General features: G+C 35.4%; 2 pseudogenes; both read right to left on the reverse strand.

The window, feature by feature from the left end:
• Positions 1-320: 320 nt before the first annotated feature.
• Positions 321-2,164, reverse strand: LOC144454114 (SMC5-SMC6 complex localization factor protein 2-like; annotated as a pseudogene).
• A 572-nt stretch (positions 2,165-2,736) lies between these two features.
• On the reverse strand, positions 2,737-5,093 carry LOC110199187 (SMC5-SMC6 complex localization factor protein 2-like; annotated as a pseudogene).
• Positions 5,094-10,990: the final 5,897 nt, after the last annotated feature.

Here is a 10,990-nt window from a genome sequence, read left to right on the forward strand (position 1 = left end):
CAGGACAAGATAAATCAGTAATTTGATGGGAATTTTAAAAAAATACACTTATACATAACACACTGCATTATCAGACATGTGTTCTGCTCCTAAAACAGGAACCAGGTTCTAGCTTTAGCATCTCTCAGCCTAGCATCTCAGATAATCCCATCCAAAGTTTATACTTTATGTTTGCTTGTAGAGTCTAGATTCAAATGGCATATTGCTTGTTTTATCTACCCATGCAAATGTTTCTATGTAAGTCTACAACTACATTTTCCACATCTTCAGGGAGGTTTCCTTTTCAGTTCAATTTCTCTTAGGTCAACATTTTGGCTACTTCAATTAGGAATCTGGTACCAGAAGTCATGCAGTTTTCCCTGAATAGACTGAGAATTTTGGCTCATTTCTTTCCATTCTCCATGTATTATGGAAACTAAATTGATTACCTTTGTCCTATAAAAAAATCTTGCATCTTCTCTGGCATAACACTTTATGTGCTTCTGCAGAGAACCACAGAACTGCAGCAAATATTTCCTTCGTTGAAAAGGGAAAGAATAGAATTAACTTTACTGACTAAGTGAAAAAGCCCGTAGGTCAGATAATATACTGTTGCTCAAGGTCTAGACCTAAACAGTCTTTGGTAAGGTTATCTTGCTGTTCACCTGTTTTCTTTGCCATCATTTTCTTTAACAAATCAGAAAGTTTCATTAATATAAGGTATTGACAAAGGAGCAAAATTTCAGGTGACTGGCACTTGGAATATCTTCAGGTTTCTTGTCCAGAAATTTAGCAGTAATCACTAGGCCAAGATGCTGTCCCACTTGAATTCCATGTGCTGTCCATTTAGGGACAAACTGCACCAACCACAAAAGGTTGTGATGATTAGTGGGCAGCTTGCTTATAGCCATACAGACTTAAGGCATCTTTGGGTCCCAGTCTCAAATGTTTTTCAATGGATTTATCAAGAAACTTTGAAGGTCCACTAGTACAATCTCTTTCAGGTGATTTTCCAAACTCATTCTCAAGAACATTAAAAGCGGAAAGATTATTTTTTGATCTGTGTAGCCTTCTGGGCATATAGCTGTACACAAGCCTATAAACTTAACTACAATAAAAATGTTTGTTTCTGATAAACCCAAAGACTTCTGCTTCTGGGATAAGAACTCACTATTTGACAAAAACTGTTAGGAAAACTGGAAAAGATTATGGCAGACACCAGGCATAGGCCAACACCATATACCAAGAAAAAGTCAAAATAGGTTCATGATTTAGACATAAAGGCTGATACTATAAGCAAATGGGGAGAGCAAATAATAGTTGAGTTGCCAGATCTATGGAGAATGAAAGAATGTATGAAAAAGCAAGAGATAGGGAACATTATGAAGTACAAAAGGGAAAAATTTGATTACATTAAAATCTTTTGCACAAACAAAGTCAATGCAACCAAGATTAGGAGGGAAGCAGAAAGCTGGGAAAGAAATTTTACAGCCTATGTCTCTGATAAAGGCCTCATTTCTAAAATATATGGAGAACTGAGTCAAATATATAAGAATACAAGCCATTCCCCAGTTGATAAATGGTCAAAAGATATGAACAAGCAGTTTTCAGATGAAGAAATTAAGGCTATCTATAAGCATATGAAAAAATGCTCTAAATCACTATTGATTAGAGAAATGCAAATTAAAACAGCTCTGAGGTACCACAACAAACATCAAACCTATCAGATTGCCTAACATGACAAAACATGAAAATGAAAAATGTTGGAGAAGATGTGGGAAAATTGGAACATTAATGCATTATTGGTGGAGTTGTAAAATGATCCAACCATTTCAGGGAGCAATTTGGAACTATGCCCAAAGAGATACAAAAATGTGCATACCCTTTGACCCAGCAATAATACTTCTAGGACTGTATCCCAAAGAGATCATGCAAATGGGAAAAGGACACACATGTACACAAATATTTATAGCAATTCTTTTTGTGGTGGCAAAGAATTGGAAATTGAGGGGATGCCCATCAGTTGGGGAATTACTGAGCAAGTTGTGGTATATGAATGCAATGTAATACTATTGTGCTATAAGAAATGGTGAGCAGGTAGACTTCAGAAAAACCTGGACTTATGTCAAATGATGCTGAGTGAAGTGAGCAGAACCAAGAGAACATTGTATACAGTAACAGCCATGTTATGCAATTACTGACTTTGATAGCTCTTTTTTTTCAGCAATGCAAGGATCTCAGACAATTCCAAAAGACTCATGATGGGAAATGCTATCTACATCCAGAGAAAGAACTATGGCATCTTAATGCAGATAAAAGCATATTATTATTTGCGCTCTCTCTCTCTCTCTCTCTCTCTCTCTCTCTCTCTCTCTCTCTCTCTCTTTCATTTCTTCTTTCTTGTAATTTATCCCATTGGTTCTAATTCTTCTTTGCAACATGACCAATGTAAAAATAGGTTTAATATAAAGATATGTGTAGAGCCTATATCAAATTGCATGACGTCTTTGAACGGAAGGAGAGGAGGGATGAGGAGAAAATTTGGAACTCAAAATCTAATGGAAGTGATTGTTGAAAACTAAAAATAAATAAACAATTTTTTTAAAAAAATGTTAGTTTTTGGAAAAAAACATGAAGCAACAGTTTCTGCTATTAGAATCTTCACTTTTTGCTTCTTCAGGTATACTGTATAATCCAAAATTTAAATATATATATATATATATATATATATATATATATATATATATATATATATATATCTTCATTAAATAGAAGCTGAAGATTCTGCACAAGAAATAAACACTTAATACTAACTCCTACATTGACAAATACAGTTGCTATGTCAGACAGTGATGGGATCCTAGACCACATTGATGAGCCACTAGTGGCATAATTTCTAATTGTATCTATCAATATATTCAAAAGCTATATAGAAACAATGTAGTCTGTGTGAAGAGACATGATCTGAAACAGCCACTTTAACACAGGTATAGGGTATTGCATGTAGTGATAGGTGGTGCTGAGATATTCTTGGGTTGTTAAAAGAATTGCTGTGTTTTTCCTGATTTCAGAATAAGATCTTCCATAGCATTCTTTGGAACAAAATTACAGTCCCTTAAGTACAATGTATATTAATTGAAGATTTTTACATAATTGAAAAAGTGCAATATTTCTTCACCAGGATGGCAATCAGGAATAGCATTGAAAGCAATGAAGAATATCCTTATAAACTGCCTATGCTCTTCTTGGAGTTCTCCACTGTCATCTGTATTTTCTGATTCTTCTGCCTCAATTTGGGATTTTATCTTCTGACCTTTAACTAAATTTTCCTTTAGCTCTTTTTCTCATTTATCTGACCTTGGAGGATTTTTGTTCTCCTTCACTAGGAACTCTAAACTGTTTTCATAACACTGGTAATGAACACTTACTTAAACATTTGATGATAATGTTCTAGGCTTTTCTGTAAGAACAAAAGGTTTTTCTGGAGCTGCAGGTTGACTGGAATTCAAAGACACGATTTGTTGGTGTGGTTTTAATGCATCGTCTTCATCACTCTCCAGGTTGCAATCTAATTTTTCCTCCTCGCTATCAAAATAAACTTTTAGTGTTTTTTTTCCTCAGTGTACTACTAGTGGAATTGGAATTTCTTAAGTTTTTACATGAAGGCCTTGAAATGCTTGGGCTGCACAAGACAACATCTGTAAGTATAGCTGGAGGACCTTAGTAATACTGCTGTTTTGAAAAGGCAAAGATTTACTAGATATTTTCATTGAAGATGTATTAGCAACATCTTCAAAATTTCTCTCTCTTCATTTTTTGATCCTGGATGACACAGAAGAATATATATTAGGCGCTTTAGGTAAGATGACTTCTCTCTCTTTTTTAGAAGATGAAACAATGCGTATTTTGGCATTTGATACCCCAGAGGATTCAGTGCCTGAAGTATCCTCCAGTGAATCAGAATGTGATCTTTTTTCTTGAGATGTACCCATTTTCCTGCTTTGAAAGTCTGCTTTTATCTGGGATAATATTCTGCATAGCCTATTCCAGTCTTGTTTTGAATTTTGTATCTATCTTATAGGGTTTTGAGGAAAGACTGCTTTTCCTGGAGAAAGCCTTCTCTGGAGGAGTGACTTTATGCTTAGTTAGTTTCTGTCTCTGTTTCTTTCATCCTCTCTCCTTGCAATTGGATTTTAAAGACAAATGAAACTTAGATTCAATTGGTTACTATTGAAATTTCATGGAACGTCCTGACTGTTGGCACCTAGATATGTCATTTCTACTGCATATTTTGGTAGAATTGTTTTTTCAAAATCTCAGGCTCTGATGATGAAACCAAGATTCTGGCATCTGCAATTGTCTTGTTTTGATCTGTGCACTTAGCCTTCCCCCTATATTGCCATGGTTAAGTGATGACATTTTGATTGGAGATCTTTCTTGCTTCCTTGGGTCCTTCATTTCATTTCTCTATAAGCAATGATGTAAAGTAGAAAAAAAGGGGTTTTTCAACCACTAAAGACTGGGTTTTTTCACCACAGGAGGCCGGTTTCTCTCAGGTGCATCCCTTTCACCTTTTTTCTTTTTAAATCCTCTCATCAAAATCTCTGTAATAGGACTTTTGTTCCATTGTGTAGCCATCTTTTTACACATATTTTTGTTGCAGATGTTTGTCTTTCAAATTGTCTTATATCAGTGTCTAATAATTTACCTCTCACATATTTATGATTTATCCTTTTTGGAAATAGATACAAGTGTATTTTGCTTTGGGACTGGTTTGAAGAAATTTGGAATTGACTGATTTCAAACACAGTAGCATGCAAATTCATAAAGGAAACAAGAAGAGGTAGTAACACAATAGTGACAGGAGACTTCAATATCCCTCCATCAGTTTTGGAAAAATCTGTAACCATGGCTCTCCTCACTCCTCCCTGAACCAGGCTGAGCTGCATGAGGCCTCGAGGGGCAGGGCTGGGGAAGAGTCAGGAGAGCACCCAGCTGGCACACTGTCCAGCTTCATGTCCCTGTTGCTGCACTGGGGGCCTGACTGGGACACAGTTGTTAGGAAGCCAGGTGGCTATTGAGGCAGTTTCTGGGGACTTCCAAGGCCCTTCCATTTTTACTCTGGTTAACTCTAAGGGAGTCGATTCTCTTGATATTCTTGACCATCTTCCAAATGAATTTTGTTATGATTTTTTTTTCTAGCTCTATAAAGTAATTTGTTTGGCAATTTCATTGGCATGGCATTGAATAAATGAAGTAGAATTATAATTTTTATTTTGTTGACTCAGCATACACATGAGCAATTAATAAGTCCCCAATTATTTAAATCTAAATTTATTTGTATAAAATGTTTTGTAATTGTGTACATATAGTTCCTCAGGTTTTTTTTTTTGGCAAGTGAACTCCAAAGCATTTTCCAATATCTGCAATTATTTTAAATAGAATTTCTTTTTTTTTTATCTCTTGCTGTAGGACTTTCTTGTTAATATTTAGACATGCTGATGACTCATGAAGATTTATTTTATATCCCACAACTTTGCTAAAGTTGTTAATCATTTCCAGTAGTTTTTTAGTTGATTCTCTAGGGTTTTCTATGTATTCCATTGTATCATCTGCAACAGTAATATACCCCCCCCCCCAATTGTGTATTCTAATTCCTTCAACTTCTTTTTCTTCACTTATTTCTATGGCTAGCATTTCTAGAATAATAATGAATAAAAGTAGTGATAACGAACATTCTTGCTTCATCCTTGACCTTACTGGGAAGGCTTCTAACTTATCCAAAATACAGATAATGCTTATTGATGGTTTTATATAGGTACTACTTATCATTTTAAGGAAAGCTCTATTTTTTCCTATAGTTTCCAGTGTTTTTTTTTTAATACAAATGAGTGTTGTATTCTGTCAAAAGTTTTTCTGCATCTATTGAGGTAATCATATAATTTTTGTTGTTTTTGTTATTCATATAGTCAGTTATACAGATAGTTTTCCTAATATTGGACCAGTCCTGCATTCCTAGTATAAATTCCATTTAGTCATAGTGTATGATCTTTGTGATATATTGCTATAATCTCTTTGCTAGTTTTTCATTTATTTATTTTTGCATCAATATGCATTAGAGAAATTGGTCTTTAATCTTCTTTCAATTCAATTTTCTTCATAGGTATATCATGGCTAAATTTTCTAAAATTCTATTCATCTCCTTAATTTTTTTCTTGTATATTTTATGGTTAGATTTATCTAGTTCTGAGAGGGGAAATTTGAGGTCCCGCACTATTATAGTTCTACTGCCCATTTCCCTCTACAACTCATTTAACTTTTCTTTTAAGAATTTGGATTTTATGCCATTTAGTGCATATGTGTTTAATATTGGTGTTATTTTATTGTTTATGGTACCTTTTAGCAAAATGTAGCTTCTCTGCTTATCTCTTTTAATTAAGTTTATTTTTGCTTCCTTTGTCTGAGATTATGATTGCTACCTCAGCTTTTTTTTCCTTTTCCTTACCTCAGTTGAAGCATGATAGATTCTCTTCCAGCCCCTTATTTTTTTCTCTTTGTCTCTGTTTCAATTTCGTTTATTGTCAACAACATAGTGAAGGAATCTGTTTTTTTTTATCCACTCTGCTATCTGTTTCCATGGGTGAGTCCATCTCATTTATATTCACAGTTATGATTATTAGCTATTAATTTCTCTCCAGCCTATACTCTCTCTCTCTCTCTCTCTCTCTCTCTCTCTCTCTCTCTCTCTCTCTCTCTCTCTCCTTCCCTCCCTCCCTATCCTCTCTGTCCTTAACCTGTTACTCCTGAAAAGTCCATTTTCCTTCTGATCACTACTCTCCTTAATCAGTCCTTTTTTCTATCAGTCTCATTCCCCTTCTCATCCTCTTCTGCTACTACTTCCCTGTAGGATAAGATAAATTTTTATACCCCACTGAATGTGAATGTTATACACTCTTTGAGCCACTTCTAATGAAAGTGAGGTTTAAGCACTGCCTGCTACCTCCCCACATCTTCCCCTTTACTATAAAAGCTCTTTCTTTCATGCTTTTTAATGTGAGACACTTTGCTCCATTCTTCCTCACCCCTTTCCTTTCTCTCAATTCATCCTTCTTTCTCACCCCTTAACTTTATTTTTTAGTCATCCCATAATATCAACTCACAACCATGCCCTTTGTCTGTGCATACTCCTAATTGTCCTAATGATGATAAAGTTTTTATGAGCTACAAATATCATTTTTCATACAAGAATATGTTGAATACCTTATGATGTCTCTTCCCTGTTTATCTTTCTATGCTTCTCTTGAGGCATATTTTTGAAAGTCAAATTTTCTATTCAGCTCTGGTCTTTTCATTGGAAATGCTTGAAAGTTCTCTAGTTCATTTAATATCCATCCTTCCCCTCCCCCTGAAGGAATATCCTCACTCTTGCTGGGTAAATGACTCTTGGTTGTAATCCTGGATCATTTGCCTTCTGGAATATCATATCCCAAGTGCTCTGATCCCTTCATGTGTAAGCTGCTAAATCTTGTGTGATCCTAACTGTGGCCCCATGATATTTGATTTTTTCTTTCTGGCTTGAAACAACTCTTAAAGAACATCAAATAATGTTTCAGGGGATTGTGAGCTGTACTGATGAAAGGTGTAGTGGTACCAATAAAGCCAAGGAACAATAGAATTGAGGATTAATTTATGCTGATGGATTTTTCAGACATAGAAATTCCTAAAGACTATCAACTAAGAAATAAAGACATCGTGGCACACAGGACAAAAGTTAACAGATTTAGTACATGGCTAACAATTTTTTTTCCTCCCCAACTTCTGCTTTTATAGTAGTGGACTTCAACGTATATATTGATTCACTCTCAAATATCCTAATCACTCAGTCCTTCAATCCATTCACTTTCCATTAGCTACTTTACCCTACCTCAGCCATGCACAAAGAAGGTCATATACTTGATCTTGCTGTGACCCACAAATATAGCATAACTATGCTCAATAATTTTGAAATATTTTTATCTGACTGTAATTTTTTTCACATCTTCCCTTACAAAACCCACTTTTCACCTGCACCATGATTTCTAATCCCCTGACCCCTGCATTCTTTCCCATTAGATCCTCTCCATTAAATACTCTTCTATTTTCCCCATTTCCCCATCTTGACCACTTGGTAAATCAATTCAGTTCTGCACTATCCTTTTCTTTTCATTCCCTGACTTCCTTATCATATTGCTGATCACTCCCACCAAGCCTCAGCTTTGGATCACTCCCACCATTTATCACCTTCTGCTCAAAACATAAACTGTTAAACAAAGTTAGAGAAAATCATCCACACATTCTGACTGGTTCCACTACAAATTTATGTTGCATAACCTCCGTGGAGTCTTTGTTGCTGCTAGGCAATCCTACTATATCTCCCTTAACTACTCTATCTATCCTATTCTTCAGATTGACTCTTCCAAAACTTTTCATTCCACCACAAACCTCTAATGTCTCCACTTATCTTTCAGTTGAAATCCTTGCCTCATATTTTATAGAATAAAAAATTGATACCATTCACCATAAGCTCCTCATTTCCTTCCTCTTTCACCTCCTATAATTCAGTTGCCTTCTGCCATTATCTCATCCCTTATCCCTGTCTAACATGATGAAATGGCCTTACCCTTGACCAAGGATAACACCTTTAATTGTTCAAGTGAGTCTCTCCTGTCTCTACGAACAGATTGCCCCCTTAAAACCCCTCAACTTTTTCACTTAGTTTCAATCTGTTTTTCTGTTACCTCATCTCCTTCTGCCTACAAATGAGCTCAGGTCTCTTCTATCCCCTTAAACCCTCACTTGATCCTTCTATCCCCACTATCATAGTATATCACTTCTGCCTTTTGTAGCTAAAGGCTTCAAAGCATACCTCTACTTGAGAAAAAGTACTCTCTTCTTGATCCTTTGCAATCTAGCTTCCAACCTTGTCTGTCCACTAGAAGTGTTCTCTCCGAAGTTATCAATGATCTCTTAGTTGCCAAATCCAATAGTTTTTTTTTTTTACTAAATATGAAGTTTATTATCCAGGTTCTATTACCCCCCTCAACATACACCTCTGCTTTGAGTTCAGATGTGACTGTATGCTAAACAGTCTACCAGACTAGGAGAATCAGAGTCCCATATTTAGAAGGCACCTTATTAATCCAACTCTTGTCTGAAGCTTAGACAAGAGTTTCATGAAGCTTAAATGAAAGTCAGTAGCTCCCTCATACGTGAAGCCTTTTCTGATCTCCTTCAGTTATTAACATTCCTTCTTCTTTACATTACATTTTATTTTATATTATTTATATTTGGCTATTTAAACTAATGGCCTTTTCTCAATTCTCATTCTACTTGACTCTGTAGCCTATGACATTGTCAATCTGCCTCTCCACCTTAATAATCCCTTCAGACCTCCCTTCGGGTTTTCAGAACACCATTCTCACTTGGTGCTCCTCCTAGCTACTATCTGATCCATTCCTTCTGGGTCTCTTTTGCTGAATCCTCTTCCAGATCACATTTTCTAATTATAGGTGTCCCTCAGGGTTCTTGCTTGGGCCCTGTCCTCTTCTCCCTCCATATTAATTCACTTGGTAATCTCATCAGCTGCTATGAGTTTGATTACCATCTCCATGATGATAATTCCCTTTCATGCTTTCCTCAGCCCCACCTACTGATCCCCTTGCCTTTCTTTAAGTCCTAATTAAAATCTCATCTTCTATTGAAAGCCTTTCCCTTTCCCTCTTAATTTTAGTGCTTTCCTTCTGTTAATTATTTCCTATTTATTTTGAATATATCTTGCTTTGCATATATTTGTTTGCATATCACCTCCCCCATTAAATTGTTAGCTCATCTAGGGCATAAACTGTCTTTTTGTATAGCAAGAGCTTAGCACAGATCCTGGCACATAGTAGGTGCTTAATAATTTTTTACTAACTGATATATACTGCAATTGACTAAAAATTTCTTGAAATGCCATTTTTGTTGCTTTTGAACACCTGATAAAATTAACTCTGACAACTATTTTATTTGCATCTCAAAGGAGAACCCATGAACAAGCCTTCCATTTAGCTTTAACTTCTTTGTTGTTACTGTTATTTTCTAGTTCCATTTGTAGAAAAAAATTTCAAGGTGTTTATTCTTCAATTCTTTAGAAGTATATTCATTTACTAGTATTTGGATGAGGATCTTACATTTAGAGTACCAGTACAGAAGTTAGCATTTAGAGATAGCGTAAAAACTGCACAATTTTTAGTACCCTTGCCCTCTTTTGTTCTAGTCCAATACCATCATTGCACAAACAGCAGTATGCTGCACATGACTGAGCAACATTTTCATTTTTTATTTTTTTTCATAGTTTTCCATGGCCAAAGAATTCATTGCCAAGTGGGCAACCTCTAATTAATGCTCCTCTACCTGCCTTTAAAGAGAGCTCCTCAGACAGCAAAGCGATTGTCAGAACCATATTTAGAGCCTTCCTAGCATGGTAGAACTGCCAGAGTTTATATTCCACTGGTTTAAACCTTCATAAACCTAGGGTCATCTACATACACAAAGAGGCATCAGAGTAGGAGTTTTTATAGGAAATATTGCACAGACACTTTAAAAATAAAAGCTATCAAAAATTATTGGGGTTTGCCTTGCCTCATTTTTACATAATGCTAATCTATAAAGCATATATATCTATATATCTATATATATATACATATGTGTGTGTGTGTGTGTGTGTGTGTGTGTGTGTGTGTAGAGAGAGAGAGAGAGATGTTAATCTAGGAAGTTTAAGTTAAAAGAGTTGTATATTCAAATAATAAGAAATGATTGTGTGCTACAACAAAAAGACATTCACTCAGGCTTAAGAATATAAATATCTTCAGAAATTGGAATGAGCTATCAATAGAAATTGTGAGATCATTTCTTTGCTTCTAGAAAAAGGTGAACAATTAACTAGTATGTGGTTATATAAATGTTCGCAAGTAATTGATGAATTGTGGAAAAC

The sequence above is a fragment of the Phascolarctos cinereus genome, unplaced genomic scaffold (genome assembly GCF_003287225.1).
Source record: "Phascolarctos cinereus isolate Bilbo 61053 unplaced genomic scaffold, phaCin_HiC Scaffold_4;HRSCAF=312, whole genome shotgun sequence".
Classification (NCBI taxonomy): domain Eukaryota; kingdom Metazoa; phylum Chordata; class Mammalia; order Diprotodontia; family Phascolarctidae; genus Phascolarctos; species Phascolarctos cinereus.